This window comes from Enhydra lutris, unplaced genomic scaffold (assembly GCF_002288905.1).
Source record: "Enhydra lutris kenyoni isolate GAN:26980312 unplaced genomic scaffold, ASM228890v2 scaffoldscaffold17, whole genome shotgun sequence".
Classification (NCBI taxonomy): Eukaryota; Metazoa; Chordata; class Mammalia; order Carnivora; family Mustelidae; genus Enhydra; species Enhydra lutris.
This window is the reverse complement of record NW_019154101.1, coordinates 10606889-10629389: the sequence shown is the minus strand read 5'-3', so window position 1 is coordinate 10629389 and position 22501 is coordinate 10606889.

Here is a 22501-nt window from a genome sequence, read left to right as displayed (position 1 = left end):
GAGCCCCAGTGTGAGGGGAAGACTCAGCCCTGCCCTCAGGTAGCCCAGTCTGAGGAGACACAGCCCTGCCTCAGGGAGCCCCAGTGTGAGGGGAAGACTCAGCCCTGCCCTCAGGTAGCCCAGTCTGAGGAGAGACACAGCCCTGCCTCAGGAACTCCAGTCTGAGGGGGAGAAACAGCCCTCCCCTCAGGGAGCTCAGTCGTAGGGGAGGACCCAGCCCTGCCCTCAGGGAGCCCCAGTGTGAGGAGAGACACACCCCTGCCCTCAGGGAGCCCCAGTCTGAGGGAGGAGACTGTTACCATACAGTTATAGATCCTGGTATAAAAATGGAGTCAGGCTAGAGACCTAGGAGCAGACACACTGTAACAGTGATAAAGTAAACTGATCACTATAGGGTAAGTGCTAAGGAGATGGGGAACAAGGAAGACATCCTGCTGGTTACTCCGACTTCGTGGCTCTTACTGCAAGATCGTTTCCTACTTTAAGCCTGGTTGCTTGCAGCCTTCCAAATTTCAACCAAGCCAAAGGAAAGCAGCCTGGTGTTTTATTTGGGTATTTTCTCCTAATGCAAATGTCTCTCTGGGCTCCTGGGAACCAGGCCTGTTTGAAGGCAAGACTGTGAAGCTGGCATGTAGCAGTCAGCACTTGGAGGGAAGAAAACCCACTCTCTCTGGGGGCCAGGCCCTAGTCCAGCAACAAACTCTATCGCCACCGCAGTCCACTAGCCTCCCTAGGGACACACCTGGCCAAGGGGATTGCAGAACCCATGGAGATCAGCAACTCTCCCAGGGCTCCAGCCGGTCTTGTGGATGTCACCCCCGCCCCCAGGTTGAGAGTGGTATCTGTGCAGTGTGCTCGGTTCCCATTGGTGCTGTAAGCCCTAGGACAGGTGGCTGTCACCTGCCGGGTCACTCACAGCTCTCAGCACGGGGCCGAGCCCATGGCACCACTTGATACCTACTCATTCGAATGAACTGATTTGGGCCACACAAACTCACACAAAAACAGGCTCGAGGCAAGACCTGAATCACCAGGATAAGGGAAGCCCAAATTAGTCAGACAATATGTAGATGAGGGACAAATATAAATAATAAATATATAAGAAGAAATATTTGTGTTCAGTACAGGCTGCAAGAAAGCAAATTCACAGGGGAGGGAAGTAGGCAAGCGAGATCCCACAAGGTTTTAGGAAAGGCTGTGTAAACAAGGGGCTGGGGAAGTGACCCGCCCCCGCCCACTTCTGCCTCATTCTGGGATGCTTTCTAAGAGGTGGGGGGGTGCCTCTGCCAGGCTGAAGGGGGCTCTGTCCTCTGGCCCCTGCCCCTCAGGGTCCCAGCAGCCCCAAAGGAAGGCATCAAGTTTCGCTGAGCTGGTCTTTCTCCCCTTCTCCAGGGCAGCTTCTGGGAGGCAAGATCAAATGTTCTTCAGCTTGAAGAGTGAGGCTGGGATCTGTGGGGAAAGGAGGAAAGGGCAGGAGGGGGGTACAGTTGAAATCACGGGAGGGGACGGGACCAGGGCTGAGCTCAGGGACAAGGCAGGTGTTTCTTCTTGTTTCCTTTCTGCTTAACTCCCCCAGCAAATGCTTGTTCCTTTTGTTATCACCTCTTTTTGATCCATATAAAGGGGTGAGAGGCAGGAAATTTGGAGTGGGATAATCATACACACACACACACACACACACACACACACACACACTCACTCACACACTCACGCAGGGACAGGACAGCTGCATGCCATACACTCCAGGGGGCGCCATTTACATAGAATACAACAGGAATGGCACCCACCTCCCACCCCAGTGTGCAAAGGGGCGGCCTCGCCACAGCCCCCTCTCCTCAGAGCCAACCCCAGGACAAGCTGGTGTCATCCCCCCCTGCACTTCATACCCCCCTTCACTTCCCAACCCACCCCACACACACCCACACACACCCACCCACCCCCTCTGGCCCCTTACCCTGAAGGTCACACCAGGCCTAAGCGTTCCACCCCCACAGGACACTGTAGGGGAAGAAGAGGTCCCCAGGCCACTTGGCAGCCTCATTGTTCCACACACACAACAAGCCCTGGAGACTCGCTGCCTTTTTGATGAACTCTGCTCATTATCTGGCTCTCCCTGCTCTCCTAAGGGATGTGCCAAGTCCACCATCTGGGGCTTTTGGGAGCCACATCTCGTCCCGGGCAAGAGTGGGGGGGCCCAAGGGACCCTCTCCCTTAGTGCTGTGAGGACAGTCTAGCTCCCCTTCTCACGTTTTCAGTCCTCTAACCCAGAGCTTATCTGCAGGAGTAGAGTACCATCAAATAACCATAAAATGCCCTCACAACCATCAGAGGAGGTAGGAAGCTTTATCATCTTCCTTTTAGAGGTGGAGGAAACTGAGGAACAGAGAGGTTCAGTCACTCCCTAAAGGTCACACAGCTAATAAGTGACAAAACTGATTATCAAACCAGATAGTCTGGCTCCAGAGACTGCAGAGTCCATACCCTTCACTTCTGACCTGGAAGAGGGGCCTAAAGTGGACACTCTAGAGTTATGCTGGCTGACACCCAGCCACGAGCTACCAGTTGCTGTTTGAGTTTAAATAAAGCAAAATTTCAAGCTCAGTCGCACTGGCCACTTTTCAAGTGCTTGATAGTCACAGATGACCAAGCAGTGCTCAAGAGTCTGTCATTTTAAGCCCAGCTCTGCTGCTTACTAGCTGAGCAACAGTGGGCCAGTCATTTAACTTCTCTGTGTCCATTTCGTTGTGGTTGAAAGGGTGGTAAGAACAGTGCTGATCCCACTGAGCCAGGAGGGGAATCAAATGAGAAAATGCGTACGAAAGGCTCAGTCCAGTGCCTGGCACATACTACGTGTTCTAAAAATTCTCAGTTTTCCTTTTAGGAGGCATAGTCTGGTCCTTCATTTAACTAAGCCAGGTAGCTAAGACCAGAGAAAGTAAGGGACTGGCTCAAAGCCACACGGTTCATAAACTGGAGCTCTGAATTCTTTTGACTCCCCCCACATGGCCTAGTGATACCACCACAGGTGGTGAAGGACTTTCACATTTGACCCTCCCCAAGATGCGGGGAAGCAGTTAAATGGGGTTTTTATTAACCCTCCATTTTAAAGATTAGGAAACTGAGACAGAGAAGGGTCATGGTGCCATTGAGTAGCAGGAGAGGGACACATTAGTACTGTTCATTGTTCTTTCCCCTGCTCTGTTCTCCACTATCTGTGAAAATTAACACGTGGCTGTTCGTGGGGGAGGGTTTTGTGTGCATGTTTTTCATTTCTTCACTGTGCAGAGTTCAGGGACCTGCTGTCCGGTATAGATGGAATATAAATTATATAAATAATATTAATAAGGTCTCAATTATGTAGAAAGCTGTATACAGAATAAAGATGAGACAATAGATAATGCCATTTTAATGATTATCGTGGGCAATGGGATTTTGGGTGATTTGCCTTTCTGTCTTCATGTGTTTCTATTTTTTCCCCAATTTCCTACAAGCAGTACGTATTATTTTTACAAGCAGAAATAAACAAATGTGATTTTCAAATACCTTTTTTTTTTTAAATTAAATTCTTCCGGTGTTTCCTCTGCGACTTCCTCACCCCCCTAAGGCCTCCTCAGGAGGCCTGCTGGGGGTTTGGCTTTGCCTAGCCAGGCCTGTCCACAGACAGGAGGCCTGTGTGTGCCTCTCATCCAGAGGCCCTCAGGTCCCTTTGCCCTGAAGTGGGTTTGAATTTACTCAGCAACATCCACATGCAATAAATGTCATACTGTTTTATTTTTTCAAGTCAAATAAATTCTGATCCCAAGTCTCCAATTGCCAGAGTGCTGAGAAATCAGCCTTAGTTATGTTTAGGGAGGGGAGTCTCGGGTCACAGAAGAATCCAGAACCCAGGAGAAGGGGCCTGAGGCCTATGGTTGCCATGGTAATTGACTCCTGTCACTTTGGCTCCTGAACCCTGAGCCAGGCCTCTCTCAGGCTCAGACGCCCTGGACGGGCTCTGAGGTCTCCATAGCAGCCCTCTCAGTGACCACAAGTGGGCCCTGGAGACCCTCTGGGCCTCAGCACTTATCACTCAGCCTCCACAAATATCCCCATCTGGCACCACTAGGCTAGAGAGACACAAGGCCCCAAACAAAAGCCCCCAAATCTCTGTCCTTCCCTGGCTGAGATGTCTGTCTCCCTTCTCCCCTCTCCCTCCTAGTTGGACCACTTTCCTCATTCCTCAGTCCCCTCAGGAGACCTCCACTCTCCAAACCTAACTGGGGGGAAGAGGGGGCAGGAATCCCTGCTGCTTTGACAACAAAACCCAAAGCTCTTTGAGGCAAAAAAGCCCGGCCTTAGACAGTGACCTTGGTTCCTTTCTTGGGATGGAGGAGGGGAAAATGTCTGTCACTATTCCAAACAAAGTGGGAAAAACACCAAATAACATCTCAGTATAGATCGTGGTTACACAACTCATGCCTTGAGTGATGGCTTCTCAAACCTCTCCTTGTGGGGTCAGACTGAGGCCCTGGAGCATTTATGCTCCAAGGAATATGAAATGGAGTCACCAAAGTCCCACCTCCCTCTTCCTAGGATCCAGGCAGGGGAAGGGGATTCCTAAGGGGAAGCCCAGAAGTCGGAGTCAGAGAGACTGAAGTGTTGGGCCCAAAACAGATGTTCAGTAAATACTTCTGTTGTGCATGAGTCTAATTTTGGGTGCAGTCCTTCACATTTCTGAGCCTCACCATCTTTATCCATTCATTCGACAACTACGTTATGATTTCCGCATACTGTTTCATGCACAGAGGATATACCAGGGAACATGACAAAGTCTCTCTCTTCTCTGTTAATGGTTGAGACAGACAATAACATTGTTATATCATCTCAGGTCTAGTAGATGCTGTCTGTGGTGCTCAGCCCACATCTTCTCAGTCTAACTAACCCTCTGGCTGACTTCTAATTGCTAGCACCCCCATTAGAGGGCGCCTTTGCTCGGGCCTTCTTTGCAGACCAATGTAGCAGCCAGAAGAGCCAGGATCTCCCAGCTCCCTGGGCACAGCCCTCAGCCAGTCACTCACAGAGCTGGTGCATAAATACCCCGGTTCCCTCGCTCCCCAAGCAGGATGTCTCTGAGGCACGTGTCCCATACTAGCTCCTAGAGTTCCCCAGCAGAACTGGGCTCCAGTTCCCCACAGTAACTGGGTAAAAAAGATGCTTGCTATTGGCTGCCTTCCCTTCCCTGTATGACTTCCCCCTTCTCCTGTAGGTGTTTCCTAGAGTCACCAAATATATTACTTGCCCTCAAATATTCGTCTTGAGTTCGCTCTGGGGAAATCCAACCCAAGACATGAGACTGTATTTGGTGCTACGGGAACAAAATTAAAATAGGACAAGGGGGCGGAGAACGAGGCATGGTGTCACTTTAGACAGGGTTGTTGGGGAAGTCCCTATGAGAAGACGTTCAGTTCAATCAAGCACCTGAGTGAAGTCAGGGAGGGAGACAAGGAGATATCTGGTGGCAAGGGGGTTCCAGGCAGAGGCCCTGAGGTGGAAACAGCTAAGAGCAGCGGGATGATACAGGAACACTATTCCCCCCAGAAATGACACCTGCCCAACCAGCTGGGGAGAAGGATTGCTTGAGGTAGTCTCTGGGAACTGGAAAGCCCTAGACACATAGGAGCTATTAGGGCTTTTAAAATGCTATCTCTAGAGCGTGCAGGCAGTCCTCAAGGGAATGGCTCCACTTCCTGCCCTGCCTGGGCTGCTGGGCTCTGTGCCTCCCCCTCTCTGCTCACCCACCTCTCTGGCCTGGAGCACAGCTTGGTTTTTCCAATAACTCATTAGTGCAGCTTTTGTCATGATTGAAGAAACAAAAGACCCAACAAGAAAACTGCATTCAGCAGCATTACAGGTTATTTATGAGAAAATGCAAAGCAGCCTCAGCACCCGAGGAATCCCCAGCAGGGAGGCAGGAAGGTCCTCTGGGCGGGGGACTGGGATTCCTTAGATGGGCCTGGTGCTGGCCGCCCATGCTCCTGCCCCGCCCAGACACATGGCTTCTCTCCTCCCCCAACCCCTGCCAAAGTCAGCCATGAGTCACCACGGCTGTAGCCACTTGATTTAATTTCACCCACTCATCCACGCCTTCAGCCATTCATTTATTTATGTATTCACTGATTCATTTATCCATTCAGACAGGTGGTGAGGGCCTACTATGTGCCAGGCACTAGCCGATGTCAACATTTAGGGAGCATAGACACAAATCAGCAATGGTATCCTGGAACCAGCTCATAGCAGCCCACAGAGCTGATGGGACATCCTTCTCCCCAACCTCCCCCTGCAGTGGTGTGACGTGGGTAGCTTTAACATGCGGGCAGTATTCACACCATAGAATGCAAGTGGTCTAAATCAGGGCCTTTCCCCCAGAGATCTAGCCATGAAACAAGACACCGCTGTACCAGGCCTTGGTATCGCTGGCCACACAGAGCTGAACCCCAAGAACTTATGGTCTAAATCAGAACAGGACATTGACCAAGTTGTTTTCCCCCCCCCCTAAAAATTTATTTGAGAGAGGGAGCAGAGGGAGAGGAAGAGAGAAAATCAAAGGAGCACCAGCTCCCCACTGAACACTGAGCCGGAAGCAGAACCATCTCACAACCCTGAGATCATGACCCCAGCCGAATTCAAGTGGGATGCTTAACCAACTGAGCCACCCAGGTGCCCAGACACTGACCAGGTTGTTTTTTTTCTTTTTAGGATTTTATGTATTTATTTGAGAGAGAGAGGACGCATGACAGACACAGAAAGAGAGAGAGAGAGAGAGCACGCTCTCGAGCGTGCGCCGGGAACAGGGGGTGACGGGGAGGGTGGAGGGAGAGGGAGAAGCAGGCTCCCCGCTGAGCAGGGAGCCAGAAGTGGGGCTCAATTCCAGGATCCTGGAATCTTGACCTGAGCTGATGCTGAGCTGACCTCAGCTGACCTGAGCAGACTTTAACCCACCGAGCCACCCAGGTGCCCCGACCAAGCTTGTAATTAATGTAACAAAACTACTATAAACTACTATATAGTTGTCTTTGCAACCATGAGTTCCAAGGACAGAGCATTTAATTCTACTGTGTGAGACCTAGGAAGGCCTAATAAACAGGGTGCATTTCAGCTGAGCCTTTAGGGGTGAGTGAGATGTCAGTCTGAACAGAGGGCATTCTGGGAAGGGGAACAGTTTGAGCAAACCTCTAGAGGACATCCGGGAGGAGTGTGTTCACTCCACCCAGATCAAAATGCCGCAGCAGGAGGTCGCTCCTACCCATTACCTTCCCAAACACACAGCAATAATGCACTGCTTTCTGGAGGAAAGAATTTTTATTGGAAGAGCTGGATTGCCCAGGAGAGACTGCTGCTTGGACTGTGGGTCCTGAGAGGTAAGGATGCATCTCCTCTCTTCCCCTCCTCCCAACTTTCTCCTCATCACCCTTCCTTCTCAAGGAAAGGCCTGACCTACAGGGAAAATGTGTACAGGCAAGAGGCCACCATCAACCCACCCACGGTACCACCAACATTGTTACCCCCCCCCAGCGGGAGCCAGCGGCAGCCCACGCCTGGCCCACATCCTCCCAGCTGCCTGCCAACCTCACCCCCCTTTGTCTGACAGGAACCAAGAGCTGACCACCAGTCCAAGGCAGCCTCCTGGCTCACCTCTGCCGGCCTGTCACCAGCCACCACTAAGGAGGGGAGATAGAGCATGACAGTGCACTGCATGTGTAGGACACTTCTCAGTCCTCAAAACACAGACCTGGGTGCCCTCACTCCATCCTGGGAACCCTGTGGGGTGGGGTTAGTGTATCCAGTCTGCAGATGAGGAAACAGGCTCTAAGGGAATCAAAGAGAAGCTAGAACCAGAACCAAGGTGCTCTGTTCCAGACCTTTATTCCACAGCTCTTCATTACGTCCTAGATGCTGGGCCAAACCCCAGAGGGTCAACCCGGAGCACCAATAGCAATGACGCTAAGTGCCAATAATAACAGTGACTCCGTTTTATGGAGGACAAGCCCAACATTATCTCGACCTTCGCCACAACCCTCCAAGAGGTACCACATTTATCTCCACCTTTCAGCCAAGGACACACAGCATCCCACCTGTGCTGAAGGAGTTCGCTGTGAGCTGAGGGTCTCTCGGGGTCGGCCCAGGATCTCGACTTTTCCAGAATGACTGAAGCAGAGGTTCTTGGGTGGGCCACAGGAATATAATGGGAACATACTGTTTAAAAAACACCACAGGGATGAGCAGTGCATGCATTAGCGCACAGGCGCTGGCGGGGACCGGAGACAGTCGGCTGAAGGTCTTCGGAGACAGCTTTATCAGTGTTCCCCGGGCCTCGGTTCTCAGCCTCTGCTTTTGTCCTTCTCATGGCCCCCTTGGGTGAGCTCCTCTGCGCCACGGCTCTGATCACCATCCACACTGTGACCCGCAGACAGCAAGGTGTGAGGTCGAGGGCACTGGCCTAGAGTCAGACTGGATGCTTCTTGCCTATATGACCTGGGCAAGCTACCTCCCCTCTCTTGTAGCGCCCCATCTCTTTGTAAATCAAGGCTAGTCACAGTGCTGATAACAGCAAATTCTTCCAGGGTGCTCATTTTGAAAGGCACTGTTCTTAACACCTTACACGTATTAACTCATTTCATCTTTTCCACATCCCTGTGAGGCTGGCTTTCAGCGTAGGGCCTCATGCGCTGTATGTGCTTAATAATTGCTAGCTGTTATTAGGAGCCTCGTTGGCCCCAGGCTCCCTGAGGCTGCCCACCTCTGTGCTTAAAATTTAAAAGCTCCTTCTTCCTCCTGTGTTTATCTTCGTGGATGATTCGCCATTTCCCCCATGACCCAAGCAGCCACCTGGGACTGAACCCTGAGCTCTAACCCTCCTCTTAGAATCCATGTGCCCAACCATTCTGTCTGTTTCTGCTCATTTCCCACCTGGATTATGCAAAGGCCTCCTAGAGCTCCCTGTCTCCAGCCCACACACCCCGCAAACCATCTTCCTGCTGTGCCAGAGATTTCTGAATCACAAATCCACTGCAAATCCCTTTGTTGCTCTCCATATAACTTCCAGGATCAAGTTCAGATTCTTCAGTTTAGCACCTGGCACTCTGAGGGATCTGGGCCCTGCCTTCCTTCCCCCCACTCCCCTCCACACACAGAAATATGGCCACTGCTGTCATGCCAGTTCATTCCTCTGGGCCTTTGCACATACAGTTCCCAGTCTGGAGTGCCCTGCCCATCCCTCTTTATCAGGCCAGTTCCCTGCATCCCTCAGGATTCCGCTCAGGCTAGATCTTTTCCCAGGAGTCTTCCTGGATCTCCACTGATTGCTTTTCCTCCTCGATCCTAGAGTCATGCCCTGAACATGTTGAGATTATAATGATATTATCTGTGTGTTCTCCCACCAAACACAGATGTCACCTGGAGGCAGGTGGTTAAAAGCACAGTCACTGCAGTCAGACGGCACCCGGTCCGCCATTTACTCATTAATTTCAGCTCTGCCATTTATTAGCTGTGTCATCTTGGACAAGTTACTTAATCTCTCTGAGTCTGTTTCCTTGTCTCCAATATGAGGCTACTTAGAGTACTAACCACATGAAATACTTGTAAGGATTGAGATGTAGCAGGAAGAGTGCTTAGCGCAGTGTCTGGAGCAATCCAAGAGCTCAAAAAAATGGTTGCTATGAAGTTAGATACCTGGGGCAAGGCATCATCATTCCCAGCATTTCTCAGGAATTCTCTTTCTCGAATTCAAAATCCCAAGAAAAGTCAGTCCAGAAAACTGAAAAATGGAAAAAAGTATTATAATTCCCCTGCAAGAATTAAAGGTTCATAATCAACATAGAGATGTTATTGGTTTGTAGGGTCAACTGATGTCAAGTTGAAAGCAAAAGCTAGAAGCAGCCCTTCTCCTTGGAGTTGAAGGTTAATGTCAACATCTCTGGGAACTGGAGCAGGAGCTCATAGGTGAGAAGCTGTCTTGCCTGTAGCTATTGCCACTATATCAATGTGTGTGGCCCTGTGTGCTGTCACGGAGAGATAGTGTTACAAATAAAATAAATATTAAGAGGTTTATATGCATAGGATACTTTATATTAATTCTATTAGCAATACTCCACAAAATAAGTTTCAGAAGCAAAATAGGCCCTTAAATTGTCAATTTTGATATGTGACATGTTGTTAACCTTGCTAGGATCTGAATGTTACAATCTTCAAATACAATTCGGGCATGGTCACTGGCATTTGCCAGGGCTTAGGTATTCACTACGGAAGAAAGGTAAAGAGAAGAAAATGGGAACGTTGCAGAATTCTCAGACATGAAATCAGAAACTGGTCTAAAATCCTAACTAGCAAAAACAATATCAATTTCAACGGCAAAAAAAAAAAAAAAATCAAAACAAGCACACAAAGAATTTTCATTGTTTAAAAAAAAAAGGGGGGGTGCCTGGGTGGTGCAGTTGGTTAAGTGACCCGCTTGGCTTCAGCTCAGATGGTGACCTCAGGGTTATGAGATCGAGCTCCACTTCAGGCTCTGTGCTCATGCAGAATCTGCTTAAGATTCTCTCTCTCCCTCTGTCCCTTTACCCACTACTCTCTCTCTCTAAAATAAATCTTAGGGACGCCTGGGTGGCTCAGTTGGTTAAGCAGCTGCCTTCGGCTCAGGTCATGATCCCAGCGTCCTGGGATCGAGTCCCACATCGGGCTCCTTGCTCGTCAGGGAGCCTGCTTCTCCCTCTGCCTCTGCCTGCCATTCTGTCTGCCTGTGCTCGCTCTCTCTCCCTCTCTCTCTCTGACAAATAAATAAATAAAATCTTTAAAAAAAAAAATAAATAAAAAAAAAAAAAAAATTAAAAAAAAAAAAAAAAAAGAGGGCTTATATGAGCCACATGTGCTCTAACACACAAACTGAAGACACTTTTGAACATTTGCTTGATGATTCAAACAATGTCTACACAAAAGGTTTTTTTTCTTTATCTGGAATATTTGTTGTAAAACAAAGATTGAGACTGTCAGATCAATTAATGTTTTGTGTGTTTTAAAATTTTTCATGTAATATTTAATGAGAACACTTTAATAGTAAATATTTCTATTATCTTCCAACTTTTAGTGATTTTTATTTTTCATTAATTTTGTGTCCATGTTTCTTTATTTGACATTTTCTCTTATCAAACGTCTATTTCAAGTAGGGAGCAATTTTACATGTTATTGAAATGTATAATCTTGTCAAAACATATTGGTTCATAGCAATAATAAACCACACATTTAACATTATATCTTTTTTTTAAACAAAAGGCCTTTAAAACTTTTAGCATAACCCTATTACAGAAAAATGATTCACTGTTGTTATTTACTGTCACTCATTTAAAACCTGTAAATACGGTGTTATGGAAAATACAGAATAACTTATGATTTCAGAAATTTCCAAGAATTCTCAGGATTCCAATTTCTCATTCCCAAACACCTGCAAATTCATAGCTGTCAGAAATTTGGAAACACTATGCAGACCTGTGATATCACCCCTGGTCAGAATCCCTGGGTTTATCTAGCTGCAGGGTTGCTGGAAATAGGATGGAGAGGGCAATTTTGCCCCACAGCAGTCCCAAGTAACTTCCATTATATTACAGGCTTTCAGTGAGTTCTTTCTTAACTCTCTTCGTCCTTCCTCTTCATGTTGATTCGTGTCGCTCTCCACCATACTCCCAGGTTTGACAACGCTCATTTAATAAGAATCCATTTCTTTCTTTCTTTCCTTCTTTCTCTTTCTTTTTCTTTTTTTTTTTTTTTTTTGAGAACAAGAGAGCACACTTGAGAGAGAGCGAGAGCAGAAGGGGCAGCAAAAAGGGAGAGGGAGAAGCAGACTCCCCGCTGAGCAGAGAGCCTGACCCCAGGACCGTGACATCAGGGCCTGAACCAAAGGCAGACACCCAACCAACTGAGTCACCCAGGTGCCCCATAATTTCTTTTGCTCCCCAAAACTCTTAAGCTCCATAGTACCATCTAACAACTATAACACCACTACCCTCCTGGAGAGGAGGTGTCTCCCTGCTGGAGCCACAGGATCTAAGGCTGACATACTTAGCCTCCCTGCCCCAATCTCAAAACCTTCATCTTGATTACCTCCTCAGGCTGGAAAGGGGTGATATTAGCAAATGCCTGCTCCAAACCTCTGGCACCTCTGGGCACAACGTCATGATAGCTGCGATCAGTGTTGCTGTCCCTGGTGGTCTGCTGCTTCGGTGTCCCCCCAGGATGAAGTACACCCCCATGCACCATGGCCTTGGGCCCCCCCCCCCCCACTGATTCTGCACTCACCTGAGACCTGCCTTAACCGACAGAATATGGCAGAAGGGAGGTTGGCTCAGTTCCTGGTTAAAATTCCTTAAGAAAGCCTGTAGCCCTGGTTTGGGCAAGCTTGCAAGAGCTAATTGTTAAATTTTGAGGAATTTTCTGAGTTGATCAACATCAAGTTGGTAGCTTGAAATTAGTCTTGGTGGAAGTACGTATACCACAGAAACTGGCAAATACTACAAACCAAGGGCCTTCCCTCCTTCCTTTCCCCTCATCCTTCTTTTTTCTGTTTTTCTTCCTTTTTTTTTTTCCTGGAAAGCCAATTACCAGCACACCACTGCCTGAAAGCTTCCACTTTTGAACTCTGTGAGCCCTGAACCACACATAAGAAGTTCAGCCACCTTTCCAGAAACACCACCAGGTGGAAAAGCGCCAAGGGGAGGGAGAGACCCTAAGACTCCATGGCAGAGAGCCAAGGAAGCCAGATAAATGAGACTGTCAAGCTCTTCCAACCAGCCCCCAACCTTTTGAGCCCTCCTAGCAGAGGTGTCCCCCCTGTGGATGAAGAGGCCATAGACATTCAGCCCAAGGAGACATGACACGGATCAAGGATGCATGGCCCCAGGCATAAGCTATTGGAATTTCTGACCCACAGAACTGTGGTTTAAACCATTAAGTTTTGGGGTACTCTAGGATGAATCCGTAGAAAGAACCACTATCGGGACGCCTGGGTGGCTCAGTTGGTTGGACGACTGCCTTCGGCTCAGGTCATGATCCTGGAGTCCCGGGATCGAGTCCCGCATCGGGCTCCCAGCTCCATGGGGAGTCTGCTTCTCCCTCTGACCTTCTCCTCGCTCATGCTCTCTCTCACTGTCTCTCTCTCACTGTCTCTCTCTCAAATAAATAAATAAAATCTTTAAAAAAAAAAAAAAGAAAGAAAGAAAGAACCACTATCGATCCTGAGGCAAAGGGCCGGATGGACCTGTGTCCCCTGCCCCTGTCTCTTCATTAGTTGGCTTCTTATTGTCTTCCGCATTTCTCAGCTCCAGGAAGCCCCCCAGCTATCGACACCCCGATGGAGAGGGACCTCATTTGCCGCTAAGCCACCCCAATCCTCCAGGGATCCCAGAGGTCATCCCCACTTACAGCCCTCCCCCATCCCACTTAAGGAGACAGGGCGACATGGAGAGAGATGTTCTAGGGAGACCCCTATGGAGCTGAGAGAGAAACAGAGACCCCCTCCCTTCCCTGTTGACATTTGAAAAGGACAAAATTAGGAGGAAGGTAAATGTTACTCTTCTTTTCTCCCAGGATTAGGGAAGAGGGAGGCCGACCCAGGTCTCCAATTGTTTCAAGTTTGGCAAGGGTACCAGCTGGACGTGCGGTCACTGTAGGATGGGGAGGGGGCATTGCTGGTGTGCTTAGCGTCCTGCTGTATTCATAACAGCACAGCCGTGGAGCGCTTGCCACGTGCCAGGGACGCGGAAAAGACATTTACGTATGCACCTTGTCTCATTTAACCCTGCAGTCCCTGCAGGGAGGCTCACGGGAACCCCTGGTTTCCCCATGAAGAGACAGGCTCAGAGAAGTCACTTGGTATGTTAAGTCTGCTTAGACTGCTATGGCCTAGACAACAGACATTTGTGTTCTCTGAGTTCTGGAGTCTGGAAGTCCAGACTCAAGGTGCAAGTGGGGTTGGTTCCTGGTGGGATCTCTCTCCTTGGTTTATATCACACCTTCTGTGTCCTCACCCAACCTTTCCTCTGTGTGCACATGGAGAGAGAGAGAGAAAGAGGAGAGAGATCTGAGGTCTCTTCCTATTCTTATAAGGACACCAGTCCTATCAGATTAGGACCCCCTTTAACCTTAATTTTAACCTTAATCACCTCCTTAAATGCCGTGTCTCTGAAGAATCCGTGGCACCAAGCAGGTTAAGAAGTGTGTTCAAAAGCGCGTAAGAAGCCATGTTCAGCAGGCCAGGGTGACCTAGACAAGGCAATACTGGCTGCGAGAAGGCCCAGGACCAGTGTCAATGACATCTGGGGGACAGATGGTGACCTGGGGACCTATTTCTTGTCCTCAAGGCTGGTGTTGCCCCCCAGTACTCCAGATCCACATCAAGGACCCAGAAGCTGACCCAGACCAAGGATTTTGCCCTACCGGCACCTGTGAGGAAGTGGGAAGGACTGATTCTCAAGGCGAGCCAGTGTACCCTGAATCCCTCTGACTGCGGTCTTGGCCTTCACGATGCCTCTCCACCCCCCTTTCCCCGCCACGTGTGGGCAGGCTGGGCATCGTCGGGAGCCAGGTGCCTGCTGCACCGAGAGGCAATTTATGAACTGTGGGTATTTTGTCTGTTTACTTGAAAGCACAAAAATTTGTCACTTGTGTGGGTAATTTGCTGCTAATTACGAGCTTACAATCTGCGGATAGGAAAATCAGGGCCAACGTGTGCTTCTTGAGGAAGAGGAAAATTACCCCAAGTACTGTGTAATTATACACTTAGCGGGCACAACGCTCCCAGCCCTCACCCTTCCCACGAAGGGCTGACAGTGCAGGGGGAGTTTGCACACATGCCCACTGAGACTCCCCCCACCCCCCGCCGGAGGGGACAGGGGGAGCCTGCTTGCCGCCAAAGAAGCCCTTGGCCTCATCCCTTCCCTCCTCTGCTGAACCAAGAACGAAGGTGAGGAAAAAGTCTGGGGTCCCTCCCTCAGGGGGCATCCGGTCTGTTGGAGAAGACACAGTTCCTGTCCGGAGAGGCCCCACACTGACTGGGAGTACAGGACGCCAGCCCTCCAGGAACCCTTGATCTGACATTGGGACAGATATCAGCATGCCCACGCTGTGGGGGAGCCCCGGGTCTGTTAGAGAGGCACCCTCAAGCGCCCCCAAGTCCAATGGGGAGGGAGTGCTCTTGCCTTCAGGGAGCTCTCTGATGAGAATGGCACAGGCCCTTAGGAGACCCCAGTTTTATGGGGCAAGACACAGCCTCTGCCTCCAAGGGCTCCTATTCTTCTTCTTCTTTTTTTTTAAAGTAGGCTCCATGCCCAGTGTGGAGCCCAAAGAGGGGCTGGAACTCACAACCTTGAGATCAAGACCTGAGCCAAGATCAGGAGTCAGGTGACCAACCAACTGAGGCACCCAGGCGCCACACAAGGGCTCCAATTCCAAGGTAGGAGAAATATCTGTGGCCCTCAGGAAGTGCTTGGTCTGATGGGAGAGCCAAGCTCTTGCCTTCAGGAGTCCCTGGTGGAGACAAGTGCCCACACTCAGAGTACAGTTGATGGGGGAGACAGAGACCCTGATTTATAGTTGTCTCTGAGCTTCTTTCAGTCCATCTCCATGAAAAAGGATCAGTGTGACCGTGAGACTCAGGTTAGCACGTTAATCAGCTCACCCTGCTTGACCCCCAAAGCCTCACTATAGGTATGCCCAGCACCCTCCCCCGCCAAGACCCCCATACCCTTCAGATCCCTTCCAGCTGTCCCTGGACGATGAGGTAGTGACCCTAGAAAATCCCTTTCCCTTCTTCTCTTCTTGATCCCTTTTATTTGCTGAACTAAATCATTCATGATTTTCAATAAAGACCTCCATGGTCCTCCCCCCACCCCACGCAGAAAATATTATTTAACAGAAAGGTGACAGTTATGTAATTTAGTCTCGGTCTCCATTATTGATGAACTTGACCATGAAATATTTAGGCTCCTCCATGTTCTGCCATTCAGGGTGTGACAATAACAGTGTCACATTCCAGTTTATCCTCATGGAGAGTGTGTCAATCAGGAATGCCCTGCCTCACTCAATGGAAGCTACAGCCCCCTGCTCAGCACAAACCCCAGCTCCCCCACCTTCAAGGCTCCACCCGAGGGGCCCTTACAGATAGTCAGGGTTATTTTGTCCCCCAGAGATCCAGTCTTACTTCCCCACTAGCAAAGTGGCCAGAGCCCATGGAGGAGTCTGTGAATTCAAGACAGTATAAGATAGTAGGGGAAGAGGGGACAGATGGGAGGAAGGCATCATGTCTTCAGTATCTGTAAGTGCTGGCACTGGTTTAACTCATTTAATTCTCCTACCAGCTCCATTAGATAGGTATTATAATCTATTTGGATTTCCATCAGAGAAGTTGAGACATTTTCCTAGGCCACGCAGCTAGCCTGTGGTAGAGCTGAAATGGGACAGTGTTAGAGCTTGCAAGCCTCTGTTGTTTCTATACCATGGTCTGAACAGATTCTGCCAGACGACACAGCTTGGTCAACAGAACACACTCATCCAGGAATTCCCAGTCCAGTGCTCTTTCTGTTCCGGATCACAGCTCTTTGCCAGAATTCCAGGCAGAGCGAGAAGGAGACAGGAGAGGAAAGAGAAGACAGGGTACTTGTTCTCGAAGAGAATAAGGGTTTCCAGCCTGCTGGGGGAGACAGTATCTTTCAGCAGTTGACGTTACTGTTGACCCAACTGGTGATAGAGCTGCAAATGGGGAAACTGAGCCCAGAGCATCACCCTGCCCTGGAAGCTGGAGGGAAGGACTTTGGGACTCTTAAAATAGCACAACCCTTCCAGCTGCTCTGTAACCCCCAGTTGGTACTGTGCTCCTGAAAGTCACTGAGAAGATCTCCTTCCTCCTAGCTCTGCCAGTCCACCGTCTGTCTGTCTGTCCCTGGCTGCAGATGACTGATAAGCAGCTGAGGTGTCATGTTAAAATATGCATTAGGCTAATTGCATGCTAATTAAACAGACGAGGCCATTACGGCCGCTCAGGGGCCCATCTGTGTTCCGGGCCTCCCAGGGTAGCAGGCTGGGCTGGGGGGTGTCAAGATACCAAGGACCCAGGCTGACTGGGGGATGGGCAAGGTGACCCTCAGAGGGAGCTGAAATGTTGTTAGGCTGAAGGGGACTACCAAATGGAGTTTGCAGGCATTTGAAGACGCCAAAGAGCTTTCTAGCTACGAGTCACCAGCTGTTGAATGAGGGTAATGATCTCCCCATTGCTGGAGCTAAACAAGCAGATAAATGAGGATCCTTTTGGCATTTTGTGGAGCGAAGGGTGAATGAGTTATGTGATTGCTTCCCTCGCCAAGACTATGGGTTCCTATGATAGAGGACTAGCCGCTCTCAGTTCCCCTGCTGCCCCGCTCAGTCATCTCCTGCCTGCACAGGGAACAGGGAGGAGTCCGGAGATCTGATTTTCCCCTCCAAACAAGGACATGGATGGGATGTGCTCTGTGGGCCCCAGAGTGCTGGGAGGAGAGATGGGAACCTGTGAAGATGCCCCTGCTTCTCAGCCCCCTTCTTGTCCCCGCAGGAGAGAGGTTTCTACCAGGGTCTGGGGACGGGCTCGTTTCATTTCACCGTCTGGCGTCTTGTGTGTAAATATTTCATCCCCATTGAATATTTTGGGATGATTATGAATTCTTGATGTGATAAGAACCTTGGTATGTATGAGATGCAGTCAGCCACCAGGAGGGGAGGCACAGGGGAGGGCAAATCAGATCAATCATTACACACCGTAAGCACAGAGCCAACCAGCCAGCACCCACACACCTCACACCTTGGCCCCCGAGGACGTGCCAGCCACATGCGCCCCCCATCTCCCGCCCACACATCACAGACATGCTAGCCACGCACCAGCATGCAACTAACAACATGTCGCACACCCCAGCCATGCACCAACCACGTGTCGGCTTCATGTCCCCCTGCTCCAAGCACACACACCGTGCGCTGACCCTCTGATCCCAGCAGTCATTACTGCTGTCATTGCTGCTGGCCATCCATGTGGTGTGCGATCCAGCCCAGAGGACCCCCAGGCCAGAAGGACAGGAACAGGGTCACAGCAGTCCAGAGTGGGGAAACCACTATCCCCAGGCTGCACAGAGCCCCAACAATTCTTAGGCAGGAAGTTTGCACTTGCTTGTGTCACAAAAGCAAATTAGCGTTTGACAATTAAAATGCCAAGTCCATGAAGGGGAAGGAAAGAGAGGAGTGTGAATGAAACCAGCCTAGCTGTGTGTGGGTAATACCAAAGCTGAGCAAGGGTGCATGGGAGCCCGTCAGAGTGTTCTCTTTACTTGGCCGTGTGTTTGACATTGTCCACGACAAAGCTTGTGTGTTTGTTTAAGTCCAGTCGAGGTATGGGGCAGGAAAGGTCTTCCTTGCCTGATTCGGTCATGTGCTCTAGTAAGTACACGTGTCCCGGGGCTCGCCATGTGTGCAGAGCTGCATCTTCCTCTGCTGGGAACCCACTGCTGGGCTTCCTCACCTGTCCTCATTCCCTGACAGGGCAGTGGCACTCTCCAGTTGTCACTTCATCTGGGACAGACTCTCCCAGGGCATCTGTCATTCCACCCCTTGGAAAACAATGTAAGGCAATCCCAATTGGACCCCCGAGGCTCCATGGGAAATTCTCAGCATCTTCAGCCCCTATAAATACTGACCATCTACCATCAAAGCAGATAGCCAGGTGCAGCCCCTGATCCTTCATGTTTCTCAGGCGCAGTTCCTAAACCCAGTCACTGTATCCCACCCTCCACATATGGGAGATGAGGCTCAGTTCTCCAATAGCTCGTCCCTCCTAACCTCCGATGCTCTCAGCCTCCCCACCTCTCGGATGGCCTGGAGGTGAACAGTCAGCAGTGAGAGCCAGCTCTTGACTGCCTCCTTTGTAGGCCCTGCTGGGGAGGTCTTGAATAATTTGGAAGTGAGCTAGTTGACACCTAGTATCTTGGGGCCTCAACTGAGACAGAAACTTTGCCACTTAACTTGGTATTTCCCTACTATTACTGAGCAGAAAGGGATTCATAACATTGGACAGAGACAGGAATTGCTCTAAGAGATCAAAGGAGGGAGATGGGTCTTCCCTACTTCCCTACTTGAAGTGTGGGTCATGCTTTGATGGGTGTGGATGAGGGAAGCAGAGAAGGGAGGCCCAGGAGGAAGAAGAGCATAGGAAAGGCTCAGAGATGGGAAACAGAGGAACATATGCGTGGCTCAGTATGCAATTCAGGGATCTGCTATGCTTTGCATCAGCATAGCACAAGGGAAGGGGGAAGAGGGGGGCCAAGGTGGAAACATGGCTGCTCTGGGTCTAATCATGGAGGTCCTTGATTGCCAAGTGAAGGAGTATGGATTTTACTAAGGAATGCCATTGCTCTACCAAGGGTCATCTTAGGTGGGCCCCCTGAGAGCAGAGCCTGGGAGAGGTACTCCATGATGTGATCACTGAAGGAAAACTCTCAGGAAAAGGTAAGGAGCCGGTAGGGCAGGGGAAGGGGCTAAGCAAGGATATGGTCTCCACCCAGAGTCTGGCTTAAGCCTGATCCCTCCAAAAGCTCTGGAGAATGGATTGATTACACCACAGACTTAACTCTGCTTTGAGGCAAAGGGATTGGCCTTTTGTACCCACGAATCAGTCAGTCATTGGTTGTGGGCTGCTCTTGGTAGGGAGGATGTAACCTCCTAGAAAAGATGGCAGGCGTTGGCCCAGGGCAATTCTCCAAAGAAGGAGCAGTTGTGAGTTATTATGAGCCAAGGCTCACAGCAGCTGGAGGACAAATGCATATGCCAAATAAAGGGGATTTGCTGGGCCTTCAGCAGGGTCCCCTACAAAGGAGGTTTGTTTGGGTTTCTGGCTAGAGAGCAGTTGGGGGGTGGTCACATGATAGCTGTAAGATGGAGTAGTAATCATCTAATTCTGTGTGAGATGGCTTGGAGGCAGGGGACCTGAGATCCAGAATGAGGGTCTAAACTAAGAAGGTGGGGAGGGGCGCCTGGGTGGCTCAGTCGGTTGATCGTCAGACTCTTGATTCCGGCTCAGGTCATGATCTTGGGGTTGTGGGATTGAGCCCTGTGTCTGCTCTGTGCTCAGCATGAAGCTGCTTGTCCTTCTCCCTCTGCTTCTCCCCCTCCCTCCCTTTCTAATAAATAAACAAAATCTTTTAAAAATTCAGAAGGTTGTGGGTGAGAGGGAGAGGAGGGACAGAGGAGCAGGGCAAGAGACTAGACGTTGGTACCGATTTGCCACGGAATGGATGCGGATGGTGCTCAGACTTGAAGCCTGGGTGAAGGGCACCTCAAGCCAGAGGCGCAGGTTTGAGAAGGAAGGTGATCGTCTCTGCAATGTGTTGAGTCTGAGGTACGGCAGACCATTGGATTAGTTTCCTGGGGCCACTGTGACAAATTAATAGGAACGTGGACGACTAAAACAACAGAAACGTATTCTCTCACAGTTCTGGAGGCTAAAAGTCCAAAATCGAGGTGTAGCAGGGCCGTGTTCCCTCCGTAGGCTCTGAGGAAGAAACCCCCCTTGCCTCTTCCTAAATTCTCGTGTTTCCCAGCCATCTGTGGTGTTCCTTGACTTGTAGACCTATCACTCCAACCTCCGCCATTTTTGACGCATGGCATTCTTCCCGCGTCTGTGGCCAAATTTCTCTTCCTAGAAGGACACATCTGTCATTGGATTTAGGGCCTCTCTTAATCTAGTACTGATTACACCTGCCTAAAATGTGATTTCCAAATAAGATTATATTCATAGGTACCCTCAATGTATCTTTTTAGATGACACAGTTCAACCCACAATGACCATCCAGGAGGAGATGCTTAATGAGCCTTTGAGAATATGGGCTTGGGGCTTGAAAACAACATCTTCAGAGGCACCTGGGTGACTCAGTCTGTTAAGCGGCCAACTCTTGGTTTTGGCTCCGGTCATGATCTCAGGATTGTGAGATCGAGCCCTGCATCAGGCTCCCCACTCAGCGGGGTGTCTGCTTGAGATTCTCTCTCTTCCTCTGCCCCCTCCCACCCTACACTCTCTAAATAAATAAATAAATCTTTAAAAAAGAAAGAAAAGAAAGGAACATCTTCAGATTAAACAGCTCTGAGGCTAATTCCAGGTTGGGGCCAAAAGAGAGAGAGGGTCTAACGTCCTCCCTCTGGTCTTTTAATCTCCCACATGGGGCTCCACAGGATGTTTTGAAGGGGGAATGAAAGGGAAGGGAGAGATTCTGAGAAAGTGATCTGACTGGAGAAATTCTTTTTTTTTTTTTATACTCTAAAAAATTTATTTATTTGAGAGACAGAGAAAGAAAGCATGGTGGAGGGTCAGAGGGAGAAACAGATTCCCTGCTGAGCAGAGATCCCAATGTAGGGGGCTTGATCCCAGGACCCCGAGATCATGACCTGAGCTGATGGCAGACACTTAACTGACTGAGCCACCCAGGTGCCCCAACAATACACATTCCTTACCTCATAGTTTCTGTGGGCCCAGAGTACAGGCATGGTTTCTCTCTGTCCTCTACTCACAGTCCCATGAGGCTACATCAGGGCATCAGCTGGGCTGCATTCTTGGCAGAGGCTTGACTGGAGAAAGATCTTCCAAGCTCTGTCCAACTGCATTAATTTCCAGGTAGAGGTGGGACTCCAGGTGACTTGCTTCTTTGAGTCCAGCAGAAAAGTCTCTGACTTCAAGAAGGTTCCTAGTCCCTTTTTTAGGGGCTTTAACCTGATTAAACCTAGAATAATCTCCTTTTATCCCCCTTTTTAGCCCCAAATCAACTGACTGGGGACTGTGAAACCCTGTAGCCCTTGACATAGTCTATTGATTAGAAACAAATCACAGATCCCACCCACACTCAAGGGATGTGACTCAGGGAAAAGTCATCCTAGGGTGTGTCTGCCACAGTGAGTGTTAAAAGAGTTACAAGGGTGATGGTTGTTACAAAAGGAAAGGTGCCAGGTGCTATGAGATGTAGAACTCAGTCTGACTGGGGTAGGGATAGCCTCATGAGGCAGTCATGTTTGCACTGAGACGTGAAGGTCAAACAGGAATTAGATAGGCCATAGATGGAGGAAAAATGCACCAGGAAGATAAAATGGCTTGTGCAAAGGTCTTGGGGCCAGAGAAAGCTGGGTGAGTTAAAAGAACTTAAAGACTAGTGGGGGTGGGGGTCGCCTGGGTGGCTCAATGGGTTTAAAGTCTCTGCCTTCGGCTCAGGTCGTGATCCCAGGGGCCTGGGATCGAGCCCCACATCGGGCTCTCTGCTCAGCGGGAAGTCTGCTTCCTCCTCCCTCTCTGCCTGCTTATGATCTCTGTCAAATAAACAAATAACATTTTAAAAAAAATGACTAGTGGAATAAGCACTTACAGAGATGGGAGAAGACTTGGAGCAGAGACATAAATGTTTCCCAACCATGGCTCCTACTTTCT